This window comes from Crotalus tigris, unplaced genomic scaffold, assembly GCF_016545835.1.
Source record: "Crotalus tigris isolate CLP2741 ecotype Arizona unplaced genomic scaffold, ASM1654583v1 scf7180000018992.311333, whole genome shotgun sequence".
Taxonomy (NCBI): domain Eukaryota; kingdom Metazoa; phylum Chordata; class Lepidosauria; order Squamata; family Viperidae; genus Crotalus; species Crotalus tigris.
In genome coordinates this window covers 125,937-132,357 of record NW_024097314.1, presented here as the reverse complement: position 1 = coordinate 132,357, position 6,421 = coordinate 125,937, and the positions used below count along the sequence as shown (strand labels likewise).

The 6,421-nt window shown below is 34.5% G+C and overlaps 1 protein-coding gene across 2 annotated transcripts in view; it reads right to left on the bottom strand.

Moving 5' to 3' along the window:
- Positions 1-4,724, bottom strand: part of LOC120314722 — a 70,613-nt gene extending 65,889 nt beyond the window's left edge. The window contains exon 1 of one of the 2 annotated variants that reach the window (XM_039358104.1): positions 4,491-4,724. The gene's annotated coding sequence lies outside the window, so the exon portion shown is untranslated. Of the gene's footprint in view, positions 1-3,551; positions 3,669-4,490 lie in introns of those variants that run through there. The other variant, XM_039358105.1, reaches the window with a different exon arrangement.
- Between the last annotated feature and the right edge of the window lie 1,697 nt (positions 4,725-6,421).

Below are 6,421 nucleotides of genomic sequence, written 5' to 3'. Positions count from 1 at the left end.
TCCTTTGAATGACTTAAAAAGATAAAATCTATATATAAATTGCTCAGGACTAATTAGATTACGGAAGGAAAAATCCCTGAAGTTCCTGATACTTTGAGACAAAAATACAGATTGTGCCAGAAATATTCTAGACTGTTAGATCTGGAGATTTATAAAATTGTTGGATATTGCTATTGCTTATTATACTTTAGATTACAACAGATAAACTCCATTTTTTGATCCCTTAATGTCTAAATTCAGAAGAACAATTCATTTTTAAAGTCCTATTCGAAGCATGTTCTGAATGGATTTATAAAGAAGAAATTTAACTGAGGCCAGCGAAGCCATTATATTTTTTTAGGAATAACAAAAAAATGCATGGTCACACAAAGTTATTAATTAAGAGATCACCATCTGTTTCCAGAATGTGATTTCCAATAGCGTTGCTTATATCTCAGAACATTGACAGTGGCATAGAGAAAATGTTTAAAGTTATTTTGAAAATTGTAGGAAAAAGAAAAAAAAATCCAAATGAATAACACAAGAGGTAGAAAGAATGATAAAAACATACCTGGGCTGACTGTGACACTTGTTCCTTTACCCCAGTACTCGAAGTAGTCACATCAAGTCAACCAAATTCAAGCCATATACAAAAACTTAATGAGGAATTATGTTGTCCTTTACAGACCATGAAAAAGTGGCTTAGCCCTATTTTTTATAGACGCGCCACACAAAATACCCTTTAAATGGCTTTCAATGATTTTTTTTTTCAGAAATTGCAAAAGAGTCATGTAAAGACATTAATTAAAAGGTGACCCTCTCCTTTCCCACAATGATCTCCCCTATAAGACTGTTGATATGTCAGAACTCTAACAGTGCCACAGACAAAATTTTGAATGCCATTTAGAGAATTAAAGCCAAAAGGGGAAAAAAATTCCAAATTAATAACAGATGAAAGAGGTAGAAAGAGTGATAAAAACATACCTGAGCTGACTGTGACACTTGTTCCTTTACCCCAGTACCCAAAGTCGTCACATCAAGTCAACCAAGTTCAAGTCATGTACAAGAACTTAATGAGGAGTTATGTTGTCCTTTACAGACCATGAAAAAGTGGCTTAGCCCTATTTTTTATAGACGCGCCAGACAAAATACCCTTTAAATGGCTTTAAATGATTTTTTTCAGAAATTGCAAAAGAGTCATGTAAAGACATTAATTAAGAGGTGACCCTCTCTGGTTCCACAATGATCTCCCCAATAAGACTGTTTATATATCAGAACCTCAATAAGACTGTTTATATGTCAGAATTTTGTGCCACAGACAAAATTTTGAATGCCATTTAGAGAATTAAAGCCAAAAGGGGAAAAAAAATTCCAAATTAATAACAGATGAAAGAGGTAAAAAGAATGATAAAAACATACCTGAGCTGACTGTGACACTTGTTCCTTTGCCCCAGTAATCCAAGCCATCACATCAAGTCAACCAAATATAAACCATGTACAAAAACTTAATAAGGAATCACATTGTCCTTTACAGACCAAAGAAAAATATCCTTTAAGGGGCTTATTACTCTTTTGGTTGCAATGGACAAACTCGACTGTTTGATGCCGTAATGTTTAAATTTAGAGGTATAATTTTTTAAAAAAGCCTTTGAATAATCTGAAGTCCTATTAGAAGCCATGTTCTGCATGGATTCATAAATACCATATTTAACGCAGACTAGAGAATCATTGACTTTTTTTGGTGGGAATAGCAAAAATGAGAACGGTCACACAAAGACATGAATTGAAAAAGTCACCCTCTCTTTTTCCAGAATGGGAAATAAGATTGTTTATGTTCAAGAACTCTAATTGTGCCACAAACAACATTTTAATAACATTTAGAGAATTAAAGCCAAAAGGAAAAAAAGAATCCAAGTTAATAACAGATGGAAGAGATAGGAGGAATGAAAAATCATACCTGAGGTGACTGTTACCGTTGTTCCTTTGCCCCAATAATAAAAGTAGTCACATCAAGACAATCAAATACAAACCATGTACAAAAACCTAATGAAGAATTATTTTGTCCATTCCAGATCATGAAAAAGTGGCTTAGCCCAACTTTACGGTAGCGACAAACAAACAAACAAAAAAAGCACTTTGAATATCTTAAGAAGACAGAAATTACACATAAATTCCTCAGGACGAATCAAATATACATTGTGGCAAAACAATTCTAGATTTTGTTATTTAGTTTTGGAGATGTATAAAATCTCTGGATACTCAATGACTACTGCTTATTATACTTTTGATTGCAATGAACAAACCCAAACATTTGATGCCTTAATATCTAAATCTAGAAATACATTTTTTTAAAAAAAAATTGCCTTGTATAATCTGAAATCTTATTAGAAGCATGTTCTGGATGGATGTGTAAATATGACATTTAATTTAACATAGAAAATGGATAATTTTTCAATAGCACCAATGCGAATGGGCATCCAAAGACATTTTGAATGCCTTTGAATAGATAGCAGGTTTAGTTCACTTATCTTCACTTATTTTGAAAGCAACAGAAAATTGAGAAAAATACCACAAAATCCTTAAAGAAAAACAGTGTGAAGAACAAAAAAAACTAATTTAACTTACCGTTAGTTACTGTCACAGGAGTTCCTTGTCCCCATACATCAAAAGCATAGTCACAGTGATTTTAATTCCATTCATGCTTGACAAAAAAATATATCTCGCTCCAAACTCTCAAGGCTTCTGATGTTATATCTGCCCTGCTGTCTTTCCATTCCCCATTTTAATTATGCCTCTTTTCTGCCTTATATTCATATTCATATTCATATTCATACTTCTACTCTCTTTCTTTTTAATTAAAAAATATTTATCTTTGCTTCTCTTGCTTTGTATTTGGATAGGCTGATCCACAGCAGAAAAGCCCTCTTTAAATCATGACATCCATGTGAAACATATAATAGAAAACCTTCACCTGAAGTTACAGCTCCTGGAATTCTTTAGCCTCAGTAATCTAGTTGAACTGTAGCGATCCCATAAATTAATCTGTCTATTGCACAGGAATAAAAGTCTATTAAATGCCTCCCATTGAGAAGAAGACCATACATAGAGAATGGCTTATTTATTCAATTGGAGTGAATAGATAAATGTCTATGGGGATTCTTTGTCATCCAGGTCATGGTTGTCCCAAAGTTGCTTTTTCAAGATGCAACTGGACTTTCTTGGTTTTCTTTGAACATTTCTCATCCAAGAAAAATAAAGAAAGTCCAGTTGCCTCTTGAAAAAGCAACTTTGGGACAAGTGAATAGTTAGTTAGTTAGTTAGTTAGTTAGATAGATAGATAGATAGATAGATAGATAGATAGATAGATAGATTCACCTCATCCTACATTTCCCACTACCTCTATTTCCCATTTCAGTGAAATTGCAATTAAACCAATATTTCTGTATAGTTAGCTCCCAATAAGCTATTTTCTTAATATTTATGACTAGTCCAATGTTTAAAGAATTAAAAATATCAAGTAAACCTTTGAACATTAGGAAAAAAATAAAGTAGGAATATATATATATATTTACCTGAAGTGACAGTCACCAGGGTTCCTGAGCCCCAATAATCAAAGTAAGGATAGCTACACCTTGTTCAATTTTTAATTAATTTCTCTACAAAAACCACTTAGACATAAGGTGTAATCTTTTGCTTTTGGTTTAGGAGAATTCTACTGAAATGCTTGCTCATTGGCCCAACAAGAAGTCTATTCAAGCATCAGGAAATGTTTTTTTTTTAAAAAAACAGAAATAGCAGACTGTTTTCAGAGTATATAAAAATATACACCTAGAAACTAAGGAATGGGCTATGCCATTCCTGAACTGAGGAATGGGATAGGCCAAAATTCTAAGGCTACAAAGTCCAAGAAAGGTAAAATTAAGGACATATAGATAACTAGATTTTATTTGAAGAGTGACAAAAAACCCTTTCCCCCAGTAGCACAGTGGGGTTTATTTTATTTTTTTTAATTTTTGCATCAATGTGGAAGTGAGGACCATGTTGTGAAGAAGTCTACATGGCTTTTGAAGAACCTCTTCTAAAGTAATATGGCTTAGACCGAGGGGAGGACAGGCTGAAATTGTTTTCCCCTCTTTTCTCAGACAACTATCAAGTATAAATATATTAACCGATTTCATTCAACCCCACTCGAATAACTAAGAGGAAATTTTCAGATTCAGGTCAACTTAGATAACAATCCCTAACCCAGTTACTTTGAAATAGCGCTACTGGCATGAATCAAAGTTTGTAATTGAAACATCCCTTCAGATACCCTTCTCAGAGATTCAATTTATTTTTGTTAAAGAGTATGAATCAAACACATTCTTTAGTTCCTAATTCTAAACTTCAAATAGTAAAAACAGAAGCCCAACTGCTCCAAATCTAGCAATCTTGACTTCAAGACAAATAAGTAGGAATTGGGATTCAAACGCTTTAAGTAGTAATTCAAAAATTGTAATAAAAGGTAATACCTGTTGTGACGATCAATGTTGTTCCTTTTCCCCAGTAGTCCAGGTACCAGTTACACAGTCATATTTTCAAACGGAAGCATGGGGCATAATTCTCAGTAGAGAACAATGAGTCTTATCAAAGAACTAGACTAGATGTATTTTCCATGTGATTTCCAAGTCAACTTTGAGGATAGAATCATTAAACAATTGGAAAGAAACGTGGAGATCATTGAGTCCCACCCACTGTCCAATGCTACCAGGATTTTGTTGAGGTTCCATATTGAAGGACACTGGTGGCCTCTTTTAATAGTCATCTTCCCTCAAACAAATCCAAAGTTGCTATTCAAATGGTACAGATTTCTTGAGAACTTTTTAAGCAGAATAAATTAAAGGGTTTTATCTGACATTATGAACGCCACATATGTTCTGAGGAGAATTTTTAAACACACACACACATACATGCACCACAGGATGGAAAAAAAGAGAAGGTGCAATTAAGTACATTCTCCAATTTATCCTCAAGGTCAATAAAAAAAAAACTTCTGCAAATGCCTAAATGCAGGATTTTATGCTACTCTAGCCAACCAGGAACTCTTTCAATGAATTAAATCCTGAACTAACTTGTGTCATTCCTTCATGAAGTTAATGGGATCTCCATGTGGAAAATTGCGTTCTAATATTATTCTATAATGGATAACAAAAAGCAAAAGCTACATTTAAATTCAAAAACTGTGTTCAGTTAAGAAAAAAAATTAAAACAGATCTGCTTCCATCTCTGTTATTCTGTTATTCTTGATGAAAGCAGATAGATATATTTCCTTATGGGAAGTTTTCACGATACTGATATAAAAGTGACATGAAGCCTAATACTTCTAATGTAGTTTTTAAGAGCGGTGGTAGTGAAAACTAGCTGGCATTCACATTTATCAGGAAGGAACTTAATTTAAGTTAATTACGATGGATCTTAATTTCCACAGAAGGTCTGATTAGCAACTTGTACAAACATACCCTTCAAGAAATCTATTCTACCTCTCCCATCACTAAAAAGATCTCCATGGTTTCATAATCTAATTTACATTTCTGTTAAGTCAGGTTGAAATTGGAATATCAGTGCTTACCTGAAGTGACGGTAACCAGAGTGCCTTTTCCCCACACATCGAAAGCATCCCAGCTCACAGTAATCTATTCCCTAAACTACTTCATTCAAATACCCATGACATGGAGAGCATATTAGAACACAGAATAAGAGTTGGAAGGGACCTTGGAGGTCTTCTAGTCCTGCTTGAGCAGGAGAGCCTATACCATTTTTAGACAAAGGGTTGTCCAGTCACTTTTTGAAAGCTTCCAATGATGCAGCACTCACAACTTCTGGAAGCAAGCTGTTCCATTTGTTAATTGTACTCACTGTCAGGAAATTACTCCTTAGTTCTAGGTAATAATAATAATAATAATAATAATAATAATAATAATAATAATAATAATAATAACCCCCAGTGAGGCACTACCTTGACCCCCAGTGAGGCACTACCTTGACGTGGTTGTGGGGCTTGTGTACTCTGAGGAAGATGAGAGCTATGCCAGAGGTTCAACCATACTGGACAGGTCTCATCAGAGGAGTCAGACAAAGAGTGTCTCTCCCATAAAAAATATGGTGAGACGTAAATTTCAGAATGCCATACCGGCTCGGATGTCGCCCGGGTTAACAAGGTCCGCGCTAGATATTGGAGTTCCTGGATATCTGGTGAAAAATGGGTTACAGGACTCAGGACTGTTGGCTGAGCAACCAGGGCCAGCAGCTGCAGAACTACTGGAAGAAAAGGTGTTTACCCGTCGCAGATACACAGTGATGGAAAACAAAGAAATAATGATCTGTTACTACAGATCAAGTCCAACAAGAAGAGGATATCTAAAACGAATGCACCAGTTCTGGAAAGAACAACATCCAGAATCAG